Source organism: Equus caballus, chromosome 16, assembly GCF_041296265.1.
Source record: "Equus caballus isolate H_3958 breed thoroughbred chromosome 16, TB-T2T, whole genome shotgun sequence".
Lineage (NCBI taxonomy): Eukaryota > Metazoa > Chordata > Mammalia > Perissodactyla > Equidae > Equus > Equus caballus.
The window spans coordinates 12,423,237-12,440,775 of NC_091699.1; the positions used below are offsets into that span (position 1 = coordinate 12,423,237).

Below are 17,539 nucleotides of genomic sequence, written 5' to 3' on the forward strand. Positions count from 1 at the left end.
GTCCAGTTGTCCCACCCTAGCCTTGAAACATTCCTTTGTCCACGCTGTAGATGTTCTCTGCTGTCAGTCACTTAGTAGCCCTCTGGGTTATCAGATGACTATTGTGGCACTGCAGTGCTTGTGTTCAAGTAACCTTCACTTTACTTAAGAATGGCCCCAAAACGCAAGAGTAGCGATGCTGGCAATTCGGATATGCCAAAGAGAAGCCGTAAAGTGCTTCCTTTAAGTGAAAAGGTGAAAGTTCTGGACTTAATAAGAAAAGGAAAAAAATCGTATGCTGAGGTTGCTAAAATCTACGGTAAGAATGAATCTTCTATCCGTGAAATTGTGAAAAAGGAAAAAGAAATTCGTGCCAGTTTTGCTGTTGCACCTCAAACTGCAAAATTTACAGCCACAGTGCGTGATAAGTGCTTAGTTAAGATGGAAAAGGCATTAAATTTGTGGGTGGAAGATATGAACAGAAAATGTGTTCCGATTGATGGCAACATGTTGCGCCAGAAAGCATTGAGCCTATACAAAGACTTCAGCAAGGGATCCCCTAAAAAGAGTGACACCAAGCCATTTACTGCAAGTAAGGGATGGTTACACAGATTCAGGAATAGGTTTGGACTGAAAAATATAAAAATTACTGGAGAGGCTGTGTCTGCCGATGAAGAAGCTGCTGCCACATTTCCAGCAGAGTTGAAGCAGTTGATTAAGGAAAAAGGATACCACCCAAAGCAAGTCTTCAACTGCTCTGAAACTGGGCTCTTCTGGAAGAAGATCCCCAATAGAACCTACATTCATAAAAGTGCAAAGCATACATGCTGGAGACATGACCGGACATGCTTGAAGAAGTAGAAGAACATATTGAAGGCCATCAAGAATTGTTAACAAATGAGAAATTGAAAGAAATTGTTGACTCGTCCACAGAGGAAGAGAAAGATGAAGAAGAAACTGAAGCAGAACCAGCAATGTGGACATTGCCAAAATTTGCCGAAGTGTTTCAAATTGCACAGACATTAAAGGACAAAATTATGGAATACGATCCTCGGATAGAACGCAGGATTAAAGTCACCCGTATGATCACCGAAGGATTACAACCTCTGCAGCAACACTTTGATGAGTTAAAGAGAAAGAGACAACAACTTCCAATTACAACGTTCTTCCAAAAGTTTTCGGCAAAAAAACCTTCAACTGTCAGTGATCCCCAACCATCAACATCGTCTGCTCCTGACATCCAGCCGTCAACATCATCGTGGCTTGATGATCATCCTTCTGACGTATCATCAGAAGGTCAATAGTAGCATAACATCACGTCACAATGCCTATGTCATTCACCTCACTTCATCTCATCATGCAGGCGTTGTATCATCTCACATCATCACAAGAAGGGTGAGTACAGAACAATAAGACATTTTGACAGACCACATTCACATAATTTTATTACAGTATATTGTCATAATTGTTCTATTTTATTACAGTCATGCATCACTTAACGACAGGGATATGTTCTGAGAAATGCTTCATTAGGCGATTTCATCGTTGCATGAACATCATAGAGTGTACTTACACAAATCTAGATGGTATAGCCTACTACACGCCTAGGCTGTATGGTACTAATCTTATGGGACCACCGACGTATATGTGGCTTGCCATTGACTGAAATGTTATTATGCGGCGCATGACTGTATTAGTTATTGCTGTTAATCTCTTATTGTGCCTAATTTATAAATTGAACTTTATCATAGGTATGTATGTATGTATAGGAAAAAACATAGTATATATAGGGTTCAGTACTATCTGCGGTTTCAGGCATTCACTGGGGGTCTTAGAACGTGTACCCTGCAGATCTGCAGTTATGTTTTCCATGGTTTCAGTTACCCACAGTCAACCTCAGTCCGAAAATATTAAATGGAAAATTCCAGAAATAAACAATACATAAGTTTTAAATTGCCCACTGTTCTGAGTAGCGTGATGAAATCTCATGCCATCCTGCTCTGTCCTGCCTACGATGTGAATCATCCCTTTGTCCAGTGTATTCACACTGTATAAGCCAGCTATCCATTAGTCACTTAGTAGTAGTCTCGGTTATCAGATCGACTGTCTCGGTATCACTATAGCAGTAGTCATGTTCAAATGACCCTTATTTTACTTAATAATGGCCCCAAAGCACAAGAGTAATGATGCTAACAATTTATTACAGTATATCGTTAAAATTGTTCTATGTTATTAGTTCTTTCTGCTAATCTCTTACAAGGCCTAATTTATACATTAACCTTTATCATAGGTATATATGTATAGGAAAAAACATAGTATATATTGGGTTTGTACTATCTGTGATTTCAGGCATCAACTGGGGGTCTTGGAATGTATCCCCCTCAGGTAAGGGGGGACTACTGTACCAAGCACTCCTGGACCTGGCACTAAACAATGCCCTCCATCCCACTTCCAGGACTTAGGGCAACCTGGGAAAAGGAGAGAAAAAACTCAAATTGACCAAGATTAACTTTCTATCACCCAGAGGAGAATGGAACTGGAAATAGAAATAAAGACGTGTTATACAAATAAATATATTTACATTTCTTGCATACCTGTGTTTGTGGCCTGTACATCAAGAAATTGTGATGTTTTTGCCCTTTTAACTAAAAGCCTCAAACCCCTTCACTATTCCCTCTGCTTACTTCTGGTCAGTAAATTTAAAATCATCTGAGAACAATTCATGAATCTCACACACACGCAAATGATTAATCCCTCTTACCTCTGTGTCCCCATGTAGGTTGTCTGTGTACCTGCCTTTCTTTATAGGAAAGAGGAACACTAGGTTTAATTCATCCTTCCCCATGATGACTCCTAGAGTGTGTGGGGTGTTGTAGGTGCTCAGTAAAAAGGTATAGAAAAGTGCTTCCACTCAGTCAAGTGAGTTTGAGAAATACCACTCTGCGTGTTAGCAGATCCGTGAAGCCTCCTTATTATTCCCCTATTTTGGAAAGACAGAACTGTCCAGATATCATAGGAAACAAAGTCAAACACTGAGCCCATCAATTACCCATAGAAGAATGTTCAGAACAATTCTTTCTTTAGACCCCAAATTCTTACTGCTATCTATATTAGTCACAGCTCTTTTGGTGGCAAGAGATGGAAACATAACTCAAACTAGACATAGTAGCATGCAGTATAAACTGCTGTTACAAAATTCCAATTCAACAATGGATTCAACTAGAAGAATATTTATTTCTCATGTAACAATCCTGTGGAACCCAGGAACCCAGGTTCCTTCAGTATGAGTGTTCTCCCATCCTTAACACGTCTTCCATCTCATGATCCAAGATGGCTGCTCCTGCTTCCTCCACAATGTCTACATTCCAGGTAGTAGGAAGAGAAGAAGGGGAAGAGGAGGGCATGCTCCTTCCCTGTAGAGCAGAAATCTGAAAACTATGGCTTACAGGCCAATCACCTGTTTTTGTAAATGAAATTTCACTGGAACACAGTCACACCCATTCATTTACATACGGTTTATGACTGCTTTCACAGTACAAAAGCAGAGTTGTAACAGAGTTGTAACAGAGACTTTATGGCCCATAAAGCCATTTACTAACAGCCAAAACTATTTACTAAGGACTTTTAAAAAAATTACGCCCACTCCCATTCTATTATTATGTAAGATGTTCATACAAGGGAATGCTGGGTGAAGGCTGAGAGAGGCAAACTAGCAGTGTGCAGACTCACAATCTGAGATTGGATAGGAACTCTCTCTACTATTTTTTCAATTCTTCTATAAACCCAAAAATAAAAGATTTTTTAAAAGATACCATTAAGGGGCTGGCCCGGTGGAGCAGCAGTTAAGTTTGCACGTTCCGCTTCGGCGGCCCGGGGTTTGCCAGTCCGGATCCCAGGTGTGGATATGGCACTGCTTGGCAAGCCATGCTGTGGTAGGCGTCCCACATATAAAGTAGAGGCAGATGGGCACGGATGTTAGCTCAGGGCCAGTCTCCTCAGCGAAAAGAGGAAGATTCATGGCAGATGTTAGCTCAGGGCTAATCTTCCTAAAAAAAAACAAAAGATGCCATTAAGTGAAAATTCACACAGTGGGAGAAGATCATTGGAACATATTTAAAAGGCAGAAGACTCATACCCAAAATATATACAAACATACAAATTAATAAGAAAAAGATGGACAACACAGTAGAAAAATAAGCATTAGAATCTGACCAGGCACTTCCAAAAGAAGAATTATTCAAATGGCCAATAAGGATGAAAAGGTATACAATGTTATTAATAATTAGGAAAATGCATATTAAAACCACAAGAAGACACCACTGTACACTCACCAATTGGCAAAACTTTTAGTCTCACAATACCACTCTTGGTGGGTCTGTGGATCAAGAGGAACTCTCATTCCCTGCTACAAATTGGTATCACCACTGAGAAAACAGTTTGCCGTGGTCTACCACAGATATGCATACCCTATGGCCTAGCAGTTCCTCGCTCAGACACATACCCCACAGAAAGGTGAGCACATGTGCCCCTGGCAATACAGACAAAAAATGTTCATAGAGTTATGCTTATAATGACAAAAAATTGAAAACATCCTATATGGTCATCTATCAAGAGAGGAAAGGTGAAGACCTCTGTGAATGTTATATGGCTACGACAACATCAGCGAGAACACCGAAGTAAGGACCTCCGAAAATCCTCTCCTTCACAGATGCAATGAGAACACTGGAGAAATTGTCAAAATCAATGTTTTTAAAACTGTGAAAATTAACCAAAAGATTGCAACAACCCAGGGAGTGTTTATTCAAGAAAAACAACTGAATCTCAGGAAGAACGGTGAGTTTTGTGGCATTCTGACTTGCCTTAGTCTGATTCCACTCTTGCCAGTGCTGTGGTAGCATTCAAAACCAACAGACACATAATCATGGTGGAAACCAGCCCAGCAGTCTCCGGGGGGAAAGACCAGAGTCAAGTTCCTCCAAAGCTCAGTTCTCAGATAATTGTCATTATTTGACTGGACAGCAGTTGCCTGGAATATCCCACTCATAAGGCTTGTCTTTATTTGACCTGACTCAGAGCTCCCATGGGGTGAACAGCCTTTTCCCCAGGGACATTTGTTGAAAACAATCAATGGTGATTTTCAAGCATCATGGCTACCTGAGGCAGTGGTAACAGTTGGGGCAAACAAAAGGCTGACCAAAAACACTCAAAAGGTAAAACTGGGAATGAGATGTCCCCATATTCTTGGGATCTAGAAGCTTAAACACATGTGTAGGCTGTGCACATGCCCAGGAAATAGCTGAAAAGGCTCCAAGCTCTCACCTCTGGCTGCTCTTGAGGCTCTGTGGAAACAAGAAGTGAAGAATAAGGTGCAGTTGCAAACTACCTGCATGACCATTGAAAGTGTGCCCCAACGTGCACACCGAGCCCCGCAGCAAAAGTTGGGAGATTTAATGTTTTCAGGCATTTAGGGAAATCTCTGTTCAATCATTAGCTGACTGCTAAGCTAACTGATCAGACTTCAGTGGCCACACATGACAGAGAATACAGACTTTACAGAATTCATTCATGCAAGTCACTAAACAAACAGCAACAAAAACAACAAACAGCAAAAACAGCAAACCCTGGGGAAGAAGGGATCTGATCTCTAGATTTGCCACGTTATATTATTTCATTTTTTTTTTTCCTTTTTCTCCCCAAAGCCCCCCGGTACATAGTGGTGTATTTTTAGTTGTGGGTCCTTCTAGTTGTGGCCTCAGCATGGCTTGAGTGGTGCCATGACCGCGACCAGGATCGGAACTGATGAAACCCTGGGCTGCTGAAGCAGAACTCACAAACTTAACCACTCAGCCATGGGGCCAGCCCCATTATATTATTTCAAATGTCCAGTTTTCAACAAAAAGTTGAGACACGCAAAGAATCAAGAAAGTATGGCCCATATACAGGGGAGAAAAAAGCAGTAAATAGAAACTACCTAAGGAAACTAGACATTGGACTGCCTAGATAAAGACTTTAAATCAGCTATTTTAAATATGTTCAAAGAACTAAAGGAAACCACATCTAAAGAAGAAAAGTATGAGAACAATGTCCAAGTAGGATAAATTCAAAAAGATCCACACCTAGGCACATCATAATCAAACTGACAAAAGACAAATACAAAAAGAGAATCTTAAAAGCAGCAAGAGAGAAATGATTCACCATGTACAAGGAATCCTGGATAAACTTAACAGCTGATTTATCATCAGGAATCAGGGAGGTCAGAAGCACTGGGATGACCTCAAAGTGCTCAAAGAAAAGTACTGTCAACCAAGAATTCTATATGAACAAAATATCTTTCAAAAATGAAAGACATGAATGAAGAATTGACTTCCAACACGACAGCATGAGAAGCCCACCGACCTGCTCTGCAATGAAACTGATGAAAACTATAAAAACATGAGGGGCCGGCCCCGTGGCCGAGTGGTTAAGTTCACGCACTCTGCTTCAGTGGCCAGGGTTTCGCCAGTTCGCATCCTGGGCACGGACATGGCACTGTTCATCAGGCCATGCTGAGGTAGTGTCCCACATGCCACAGCTAGAAGGACCCACAACTGAAAATACACAGCTATGTACTGGGGGGCTTTGGGAGAAAAAGGAAAAGTAGAATATCTTAAAAAAAAAAAAAACAGCGATTTAAAGCTTCTGGAAATGGTTATAAAGGCAACAACAAATGAAGAAACACCTATTCAACAAAATCTATGAAAATTCAGTAAGTAAAGTAAAGAGGTATTTTAACCAAGACTGCTACTCCCTCACCCTCCCAGCACAGCAAGGCAAAGACTCCACTCCAGGTTGCTGCAGCCAAGAACACAGGGCTCCTTCTCCCTTGAGCTCCCAGTCAGAAGATTTTCTTTCCATGAGGAGGTCAGCATTTCTTATCTTGCACCAAACTACCTGTTGTTCAGCCTAAGACCTGTGTGAGTACAGTTGAGGTGTCGGGGATCCCTTCTGCCCTCCAGCTCCCATTCATGGAATGGAGGATCCATCATGAGTACAGTACACTGAGAAGACTGGGGCCCTAGTCACCCTTACCCCAGCTCGTGAGGAAGTGGCTCCATTCTAGCAGAGGCAAGTCAAGAGGAATTCAGCTTATTTCCCCACTCTCACCCATTGATTGCTCAGCTCTTAGAGGGAGACTGTCACTCAAAGAGAAGGTTTCCGTTGTCCCCAGCCCTGCCTCCGGAGACTTGGCTCACAGCCTTTGCCTGGCTGGAGTAGCAGGCAGTAAAACAGATAGCTCCTAATGGCTTCCCAAAGGAAATGACTTTGTTTGCATCAGAGTATGGAGAAGTACAAGCCTAAGGGCACTCTCAAGAACAATGGAGGTTGTGATAAAAGGCAAAACTGTAGGCTAGCAGTTTGTAGAAGAGAACAGGGAATAAGACAGCTGGGAGGAGCCCTCCTAGGGTTGGAACAAATGCCAGACACGGACTTCACAAACTATTCCTTCAAAGGAGCCATATTTGCTTGGGTTAGTCTGAAAAACAATTTATGCCCCAGGGCATTGTTGAAAACAATTGAGCAATCAGCTGCAGTTAGTAGAGTTTAACAGCACGGTGCAGCCAGGGGAAGAGATGAAAAGAGTCCCTACCAAAACCACTGTCATCCCAAGGTCATTAGCAAACCCAAAGCTGCACCTCCGTGAGGATCAACAGCACAGGCTTTAACACTGTGAGAGGGAAAATAGACTTCACTAAAAGAATCTAGCCAGTCAGTAAACAAATAACAAGCCCTGAAGGGTCAGGGGAGAGGATCAGGAACCCAGTTGACAATATACTATCTAAAATGTCCAGTTTCCAACAAAAATTGTGAGGTATGCAAAGAACAATGTATGAATGATACACCAGAAGACAAAAAAGCAGCCAATCAAAACTGCCTGTGAGCGGGGCTGGCCCAGTGGCCCAGCAGTTAAGTTTGCACGTTCCACTTCTCGGCAGCCCCAGGTTCACCAGTTTGGATCCCAGGTGGGGACATGGCACCACTTGGCAAAAGCCATGCTGTGGTAGTCATCCCATGTATAAAGTAGAGGAAGATGGGCATGGATGTTAGCTCAGGGCCAGTCTTCCTCGGCAAAAAGAGGAGGATTGGCAGTAGTTAGCTCAGGGCTAATCTTCCTCAAAAAAAAACCCAAAAAACTGCCTGTGAGAGTGACCAGATGTTGGAGTTATCAGAAAAAGACTACAAATAGCCATTATTAACATGTTCATAGAAATAAAGGAAACCATGAATAAAGAGTAAAGGAATGTATGATGACAATTTCGCATCAAATGGAGAAAATCAATAAAGAGATAAAAAGTATTAAAAAGAACCAAAAGGAAATCTTGGAGTGAAAAAGTACAGTAACCAAAATAAAAAATTCACTAGAGAGACTCAATGGTAGATCTAAAATGGTAGGAGAAAGAATAAGCAAACGTGATAGATCAGTAGAAATTATACAAGCCAAAGAACCAGAGATATAAAAAAATGAAAATAAATGAAAAGAGGCTCAGAGAAATGTAGGACACCATAAAGCACACCAACATATGTATAATGGGCCTACCAGAAGGGGAGGAGAGAGAGAAAGGAGCAGAAAAAAAGGATTCCAGGAAAGAATGGCTGAACACTTCTGAAATGTATTGAAAAACAATAACCCACACATCCAGGAAGCTCCACAAAATCCCAGTAGGATAAATATAAAGACGTTCACAAACAGACACATTATAGTAAAAATGCTGAAAGTCAAAGACAAAGAGAAAATCTTGAAAGCATCAAGAGAAAAATGGGTCATCACTCAGAAGGGAACTCCAATAAGATTAACAGCTGACGTCTCAGCAGAAACAATGGAGGCCACAGAGCAGTGGGATAACACATTCAAAGTGCTCAAAGAAAATCTTGTCAACCATTTCTAAGAAATCAGAAAATACTTTCAGATGAATGAAAATTAAGACACAATGTATCAGTGCTTGTGGGATGCAGCCACATCAGTGCTTAACAGAAATTTATAACTATAAATATACTAAGAAAGAAGATATCAAATCAATATCTATAAGATACTACTAAAAGAAGAGCAAACTAAACAAAAAGCAAGCAGCGGGAAGGAAGATTAGAGCAGAAATGAATGAAATAGAGACCAGAAAATCAACTAAACCGAAAGCTGGTTCTTTGAAAAGATCAACCAAACTGAAAAATCTATGGCTAGATTGAATAAGAAAAAAAGAGAAGACACAAATTACTGGAATCAGAAATGAAAGAAGGGGGGCCAGCCCCATGACCAACTGGTTAAGTTCGCGCCCTCTGTTTTGGTGGCCCAGGGTTTTGCTGGTTTGGATCCTGGGTGCAAACATGGCACTGCTCGTCAGGCCACACTCAGGTGGTGTCCTGCATGCCACAACTAGAAGGACCCACGACTAAAATATACAAATGGGCAGACTTGGGGAGAAAAAGCAGGAAAAAAAAAAAGAAATGACAGAAGGGACATTACTATTGACCTTAAAGAAATAAAAAGGATTATAAAGGAATACTGTGACCATTTGTATGCTAAGAAAACATATAACCTCCTCTTTGGCCGGCACAGAAGCGAGGTGAGGAAGGGTCGGCATCGTTGGAAAGCGTCGCGGTGACAAGCACGTGTTGTGCCGCTGCTGTGGCCCTAGGCCTGTCACCTTCAGAAGTCCACCTGTGGCAAAGGTGGCTACCCTGCCAAGAGGAACAGAAAGTGTAACGGGAGTGCCGTGGCCAAAAGACGAAATACCACCAGGACCAGTCAAATGAGGCACCTAAAAATTGTATACTGTAGATTCAGGCATGGGTTCTGTGAAAGAACACCACCTAAACCCAAAAGGACAGCTGTTGCTGCCTCCAGTTCATCTTAAGGATTTTGATGATTAGTCACACAATAAATGTTCTGGTTTGAAAAATTATAAAAAAAAATTTTTTTGATTACAAAGAAAATATATGACCTAGAAGAAATGGATAAATTCCTAGAAAGACACAAACTACCAAAACTGACTCAAGAAGAAATAGACAGGGGCTGGCCAGGTGGCACGGGGTTAAGTTCACACGTTCTGCTTCGGAGGCCCAGGGTTCACCAGTTCGGATCCCAGGTGTGGACCCACACACTGCTTGGCACACCATGCTGTGGCAGGCATCCCACATATAAAGTAGAGGAAGATGGGCATGGATGTTAGCTCAGGGCCAGTCTTCCTCAGCAAAAAGAGGAGGATTGGCAGCAGATGTTAGCTCAGGGTTAATCTTCCTCAAAAAAAAAAAAGGGGGCTGGCCCGGTGACACAGCAGTTAAGTCCGCATGTTCCACTTCTTGGTGGCCCGGGGTTTGCCGGTTCAGATCCCAGGTTTCAGACATGGGACCGCTTGGCAAAAGCCATGCTGTGGTAGGCATCCCACATATAAAGTAGAGGAAGATGGGCATGGATGTTAGCTCAGGTCCAGTCTTCCTCAGCAAAAAGAGGAGGATGGGCAGTAGTTAGCTCAGAGCTAATCTTCCTCAAGAAAAAAAAAAAAGAAATAGACAATCTGAATAGACTGATAAGTGAAGCTATTGAATTAGTCATTTTAAAAACTACCAACAATGCAAAGCCCAGGGGTAGATGGCTTCAGTGGTGAATTCTACCAAACATTAAAGAATTAATACCAATTTTTCACAAACTCTTCTCAAAAATAGAAGAGGAAGGAACACTTCCCAATTCATTTTATGAGGCCAGTATTACCCTGATACCAAAACCAGACAAAGACATCGAAAGAACTATAGACCAATATCTTCTATGAATACCCATGCAAATGTTCTCCCGAGATGTTAGCAAACCAAATCCAGCAACATATAAAAAGAATTATAGACCAGAATCAAGTAGGCTTTTTCCCAAGAATATGAGGTTGGTTTAACATCCAAAAATCAATTAATGTAATACATTATAATAAAAAACATAAAAATGAAAGCGAAATTAAGATTTTCCCATGTAAACAAAAACTGAGAGAATTTGTCACCAGCAGACCTGCACTACAAGGAAAGCGAAAGGGAATCTTTCAGATAAAATGAAACGACACTAGACAGTAACTCAATTCCAAATGAAAAAATAAAGAGCACCAATAAAGGTAACTACGTGGGTGAATATAAAAGACAACATAAATGTACTTTTTGTTTGTAGCTTTTTTCTTCTGATTTAAAAGATGACTGCACAAAGCCATAAGTATATATATTATGTGGACAAAAGTACAAAGGCCTGATGTTCCTGTTTATTTTGGTTGTGTTGTCCAGCATGAATGTCATTCATAACTTTAAGGACATCAAGGCACCAGCACTTAGGGAAATTACTTCATTCCTGTGTCCTATTTCTTGACTTTTTTTTTTTGAGGAAGATTAGCCCTGAGCTAACATCTGCCGCCTAGTCTCCCTTTTTTTTATTGAGGAAGACTGGCCCTGAGCAAACATCCGTGCCCGTCTTCCTCTACTTTATATGTGGGATGCCTGCCACAGCATGGCTTGACAAGTGGTGCATAGATCCATACCCAGGATCCAAACCAGCGAACTTGGGGCACCGAAGCAGAATGTGCGAACTTAACCGCTGCACCACTGGCCTGGCCCCCTATTTGTTGACTTTTAACATGTCTGACTGGCTGGGCCACAGCCCCATAGCTGTGTGCAACTGGCCCAGGAGGGCCAGCCACTGGCTGCTGGCTCGCTGCTGACCCAAGTGGTCTTCCTGCCGCAGACCCTGCCGTACACCGTGACGTGGCACAAGCCTGCAAGCAGCACAAGATCTTCAAGCATGATGCCTACACTGTCCTCTTCATGGCTGGTTTCACTTTCTCCAGGGGCTATCTTTTGAGAACTGCAGAACTTCAGGCACCTAACAACTCCATCCAAACCTCAGCGCCAAGAGACAATCAAACTCTAGCATGACTTCTAGCAGCATGAGGCCATGGGCCCCCGTTAAAATGCCTGCCTGAGAAGGCTCAACGCTGCCAGGAGAACTCACTATTCTCGCCAACACCTGACTTCCCTTTCTTAGAGCATTGACTAAAAAGGGCGTATAATTAGGAATCTTTCCCCTGTCCCTTTGAGATGTATCTCCTAAAACTCAGGAGTGTCTTTCTCAAGGATCTGAGAGCCATTCCTTTGAGATGCAGTCATCAGAAAGGACAGGGCCTCTCAGGCCCTGTCTCTGTGAGAAGAGAGAAACCTGACTTTGATGACCGCCAGCTAGCAATCAAAGCTGGCCTAGTCACCTTTACACTGCCCTACACTTTATAATTTTCCACGTGAGCCCCACTCTCTCCCCTTCCCTACTTTCTGCCTCTAAAACTCCCAGTCATCTCAGCACAAATAGGAACAGAGCTCAGCTCTTTCCCCTACTGTCAGTAGTTACTGAATAAAATCTGTTTTCACCACCCCAACTGGTGCTTCAAACCTTGGCATATGCAAGTATTTTTAAAAGAAGGTAGGGTTTGCCTGTGGGAAGGAGAGAGAGAGAGAGCAGGACTGGGACGAAGCAAGCAGACTGCAGGCGGCTAGGAATGATCTTTTTCCTGATGAGCGGTGGTTACACACGTGAGTTCAACTTACGGTAATTCACTAAACTGCACACTTAGGATTTTGGCACTTTTCTCAATGTGCTATGTTTCAGTATGAAGACAAAAGACTAATATTGGGTAAGAGAAGCAGATATGAAGGAATACATGATATAATATTATGTATTTATATAAAGTCAAACACACCCAGAGAAACTATACTGTATTGTTCACAGATGCACTTTTATGAAGCAATGCTTCTCATATTTGAGCATGCATCAGAATCAGCTGGAACGTTTATTAAAACCAGATGGCTGGGCCCCATTCCAGGGTTTCCCATTAAGTAGAATTGGGGTGGGGCCTGAGAATTTTCATTTCTAATAAGTTCCCAGTTAATGCTGATATGGTTGATCCAGGGACCACACTTTGAGACCCACTGTTATAAAGAAAGGCAAGGAAGTATTAAACATAAACGTCAGGATAGTGGTTATCTCTGGAGGGTGGAAGGGACTTGTGAATGGTAAAGGTGCACAAGGGGGAGCTCTGGGATGCTGGCAACATTCTCTTTCCTAACTTAGGTGGAGTTTACATAGATAATCACATGAAAATAGTTTATTAAGTTGACCATTTATATTTTATGCACTTTTTATATATATTATGATTCACAATAAAAAAAAGTTTAAAATTTTTGAAAAACAAAAGTAAAAGAGTCTGCATCCCTAATGGCACACTGTGCCCCACAGGCCTCCTTGGACTACTTATTGCATGAGGTAGATTAATCCTGTTCTGTTTCAGCCACTATAGAAGGGTATTCAGTTATTTGCAGCCAAACACAATCATAATTATATGTGATAATCTTGGAGCTCATTCCATAATAGCAGTGCTTTACTCTTTTTAAGGGCTGCATAGATGTATCATATCTTTAAAACCAAACCAGTCCCCCACTGATGAACAATTAGGTTGCTTCCAGACTTTTGCTATTCAAACAATGCTGGCTTGTATCTCTTTGTAATATGTCTGAGCACATGGGGGAGCACACCTGTAAGATAATTTCCTAGGCCTTGACATGCTTGATCAAAAGATTCATACAAAGGATTATTCCAAGTTAATAGACATGATACAACTATACACTCCCACCAGTAGGTATCACAGTGCCTGTTTTCCCCAGCCTTGCCAACACAGTTTCCCATCAAAAGCCACACCAAATGATGGTGTAGGCCACCAAAACTCTCTCTCTTACTAAAAACCTGGCTAGGGCCAGGACAGGGATCCCTTTTACCCCAATTTTATAGCTAAGTAAACAGATTGCCAAGAATAAGAGACCTACTTTTCTCAACTTCAGCCTCCATTTCTGGAATTGGATTAATACTGTGGGGGATCACAATTGGCCACCTCAAAATGTGTCTCTTTGGCATGAGGATTATTTTGGGCTAGTTACTTTTTTGAAGAAGAAGATTACCCTGAACTAACATCTGCCCCCAATCCTCCTCTTTTTGCTGAGGAAGACTGGCCCTGAGCTGACATCCGTGCCCACCTTCCTCTATATGTGGGATGCCTACCACAGCATGGCTTGCCAAGTGGTGCCATGTCCGCAGCCAGGATCCAAACAGGTGAACCCCAGGGGCCGCCGAAGCAGAACATGCACACTTAACCGCTGCGCCACCGGGCGGCCCTGGGCTGGTTACTTTTAAAAACTGCAGAAATGGGAGAAGCTCTGAAAAGTAGAATTTACCCTTTGTAAGAGACATTTACATTTGTAAGGGAAATCTCCATCTGTAGAGGTATCTCCCTTTGTACTGTCGACGAAAATAATCCATAACGAATCTATAAATGAAAATTTGGGTGAGTTTATTCTGAGCTTACATTTTAGGATTATAACCCGGGGCCTTTCTTCCCGAAGGAAGAAAGGGCACCAAAGAAGTGGGGTGCACAGAGTGGTTATATACCCCCAGAGAGGATGTTTCACATAGGATTGAAATGTCCCTTTTACAATAGTCGCGAGACTGCTCTGTCGGCACAGCGATTGATGGACACAGCAGGTGGGTCTTCTGTCTCAGTGAACACAGCAGGGTGGCAGTCTGCTGTCTCCAGGTGAGTGGTCACAGGTGAGCTGGGTGGTCAAAGGTGAGTGCAGCAATCAGTTCCTAGCCTAAGGAAAAATGCTTATCCCTAAGGAAATGCTAATGGGAGAAGTTGCACCTTTATCTCAAGGGCCTTTGTTCTGGCCATAGGAAATGTCTAAGCAGATATACAATGCGTGCTCAATAGCCACAGTCAGGCCCTTTTGGAAAAAACAAAGTCAGGCCGAATTAGGTTTATACCAAATGGCTTCCTCATATACTCCAATATATCCTATTGCTTGCCATTTTTATTTGTCAGTACCAAGAAGAAAGGGGATGACCTTATCTCTAGAAACTCTTAACGCAGGAGGCAAGGACTTAAATCTGCTTAATAACCTTACTCTTATTTACTGTGCTTTTCTGGTATCTCCCATGACTGACTGCCCCTACCCTCAACATCCTCCTTTGTAGCTGACAATATTTATATTTAAAATGAGAGCCTCCCGCCATTTTGGCAAGTTGCTCTGTTTGCCTGAGTGTCTTCTATGTATCCATGTTATAAAGCTTTGTTTGATTTCCTCCTGTTATTCTGTCTCATGTGAACTTAATTCATAGTCTCGCCAGAAGGACCCCAAAGGTAGAGGATTTGTTGTCCTCCCCTACGGCACCTTCTAAGGATACATATGGTAACTGCTCAATGTGTCACGGCAATTATTATTATTGCTATCATCCCCACCTCCTGTTCTGCAAGCTAAAAGCCATTTCTTCACTTCTGGTGCAAACAGGACAAAAATTGTGTTCTATCCTCTCCAGTCCATTCCCTCTAGTACTTCCTGAGGCCAGTCCTTCTCTTCTTCCTCCCATCCTCTTCTCTTCCCTCCCTAAAGAGCCTGTCCTTAGAAGTCCTACTGCTCTTTACAACAAGGCTGCAAGAACTCCGGTGATTGGTCCCTGTTGGGCCACCACGTTTTTAGCAGATACTCTGACAGGGTCCTGTTCCCAGAGAGAATGTGTAGCGGTTGAGATCAGAGCCACCCACCCCAACCTGCCTGGGAGTTGCTGTTGGCTATCCTGTAGCCTTGGACAAGTTACTTCTGTTTTCCTCACTGTCCTCATTTGTAAAATGGAAATGTTGATACCCCCTACCTTATAGAGTCGTAGGTTGAGTACACATAACATGTGCCTGACACATAGTTGTTGTTATTATATTACTATTATCAATGGAGAATAAACTAATATTAATAACCTGGCACTGTAATCTGAAAACTCAATCCCCGCAACAATCGCCCAGAATAGATACTGTTACTCCAGTTTAAAGAAACGGGCGAGAGCGGGTCTCTAATGCTATGTCTACCTGGGTTAAGCAGCACGGCCGAGAGGGCGAGCCTGTTTTCTCCCCTGTAAACAGTAACAATAATACGCGCCTCACCCGGCGACGCAGGGAACCAACAGACCACGCAGAAGCCCTTTAACAAACGCACTTCCCATCCCCAGCTTCCCATTCCCCCCGCCCCGCCACGCCCCTATCGCTCACAGCGCTGGTTCAGACTCCACCCCGCCTCGCCGCGGCTCGACGTTCACAGCCGGGGACCGGGTGACGTCAAGGCCCCGCCCGAGCAGACCCGGAAGCAGAATCCCCAGCACGCCGACGCTGGCGTCGCTGCTCCGGCCCCGCCGCCAGAGGGCGCGAGAGTCGCCTATGGTGGCTCTCACCTTCGTCGTTACGTCGGCAGGCCGGTCCCGGAAATGGAGGGGTCTGCCGTACAAGATGGCTGCTCCCTCTGTGGTGGTAAGGAACGCTGAGAGGCTTTCGTGGTTCAGGGAAGCGCGGTTACCTGAGCGCAGTGATCGCAGCGCAAGCTTCTCGTAAAAGATAGCTGCCAGGGAGTCTCCAGGTGTCTTTCTTGACGGGGTAGCTGGCCAAAGGTACAAGATGGCGGCCCCCACTGCGGGGCCACGGCGGACGGGAAAATGGGAGCGCGCGTGCTCGCGGGCTGGCCCGCCCCTCGGCCAGCCTGCGCTCCCGGGGGGCGGCCCAGCGTTCGCGCTAGGCCTGTGTGCCGGCGTTGGGGGGGCCGCCTCCAGGGCGCCCCGCCCCGAGCTCTTCAGGGCATCAGTTCCGAGTGTCTGATGCCCGTTGTAGCGCGTTCAGGGATTTTCCTTCCCGACAGTTTAGAGAGGTGGGCGGAACCGAGGTTCCTGGACACCTCAAACTGACTCATGTCCACAGAGACTTATCTTTTCCAACTCCGAGTTATATTTAGTGAAAGAAAGCGAAGTGCAGGAAGATGGGTGTGGCTATGCCATTGTTTGCCTTTTTTTTTTTTTTTTTTCTTTTTGAAAGACCCACGTTGGTACAGATACATGTGAGCTTGTATAGGCATAAAGTATCTCCAGAAAGACAGAAACTGGTAGTGGTTGCCCAGTCTCACCAAAGGAATAGGAATGAAAAGACTGGGAACAGGGATGGGAGGAAAATTAAGTCTTGTAATATGATTTAAAGACACAAAGTTCTCTTATAAGGTCATCACAAAGGGAGAATAGCACGTTAAAAAAAAAAGTGGGCTTTTTCAACTGGAACCATGAATATTTAGTAAATATTCATGAGATTCCATTTGTAAGAATAAAATTTTCGAGGTCAATACTGTAGTACTTACTGTAAAGGATCCAGAGCCAGGTGACTACTTGAGCCCTCTTGAAAGCTGGATGTAGGTTTGGTTTTGTTTTTTGAGGGGAAGAGGGGAAACGGAGGATTTGGCTGGCAAACAGAAGGCACTCAAGACTATTTGTTGAATGACTGAATAAATGCCTTACAACTACAAGTACACATATTCTCAGTGGCTTATTCTGTTGCTGGTATATCTTCCAATGTTTTTAAGGTTAGTATCCTGGAAAACAGCGACAGCATTGAATTAGAGTTCGGACCAAATGCTGCCTTAAAATCATCCAGAAATCTGTTTC

The 17,539-nt window shown here is 43.2% G+C and overlaps 3 long non-coding RNA genes across 6 annotated transcripts in view; 2 read left to right on the plus strand and 1 right to left on the minus strand.

Annotated features, from left to right (window-relative positions):
* Positions 1–306: 306 nt before the first annotated feature.
* On the plus strand, positions 307–2,551 carry LOC138918004 (uncharacterized). The gene is made up of 2 exons (XR_011426767.1): positions 307–1,374; positions 2,435–2,551. It is a non-coding gene; the product is annotated as an uncharacterized lncRNA (long non-coding RNA).
* Positions 2,552–3,193: 642 nt separating this feature from the next.
* On the minus strand, positions 3,194–16,806 carry LOC138918002 (uncharacterized). Of its 2 annotated transcripts, none has more exons than XR_011426761.1 (3): positions 16,292–16,806; positions 3,792–4,025; positions 3,194–3,337 (listed from the first exon to the last, which is right to left on the minus strand). It is a non-coding gene; the product is annotated as an uncharacterized lncRNA (long non-coding RNA). The 2 variants fall into 2 exon arrangements; XR_011426760.1 differs by having other exon boundaries at positions 3,194–3,392.
* Positions 16,175–17,539, plus strand: part of LOC106781777 (uncharacterized) — a 28,461-nt gene continuing 27,096 nt past the window's right edge. The window contains exon 1 of one of the 3 annotated variants that reach the window (XR_011426762.1): positions 16,175–16,367. This is a non-coding gene — a long non-coding RNA (uncharacterized lncRNA). Of the gene's footprint in view, positions 16,505–17,539 lie in introns of all 3 variants that reach the window. The other 2 variants (XR_011426763.1, XR_002800475.2) reach the window with 2 other exon arrangements.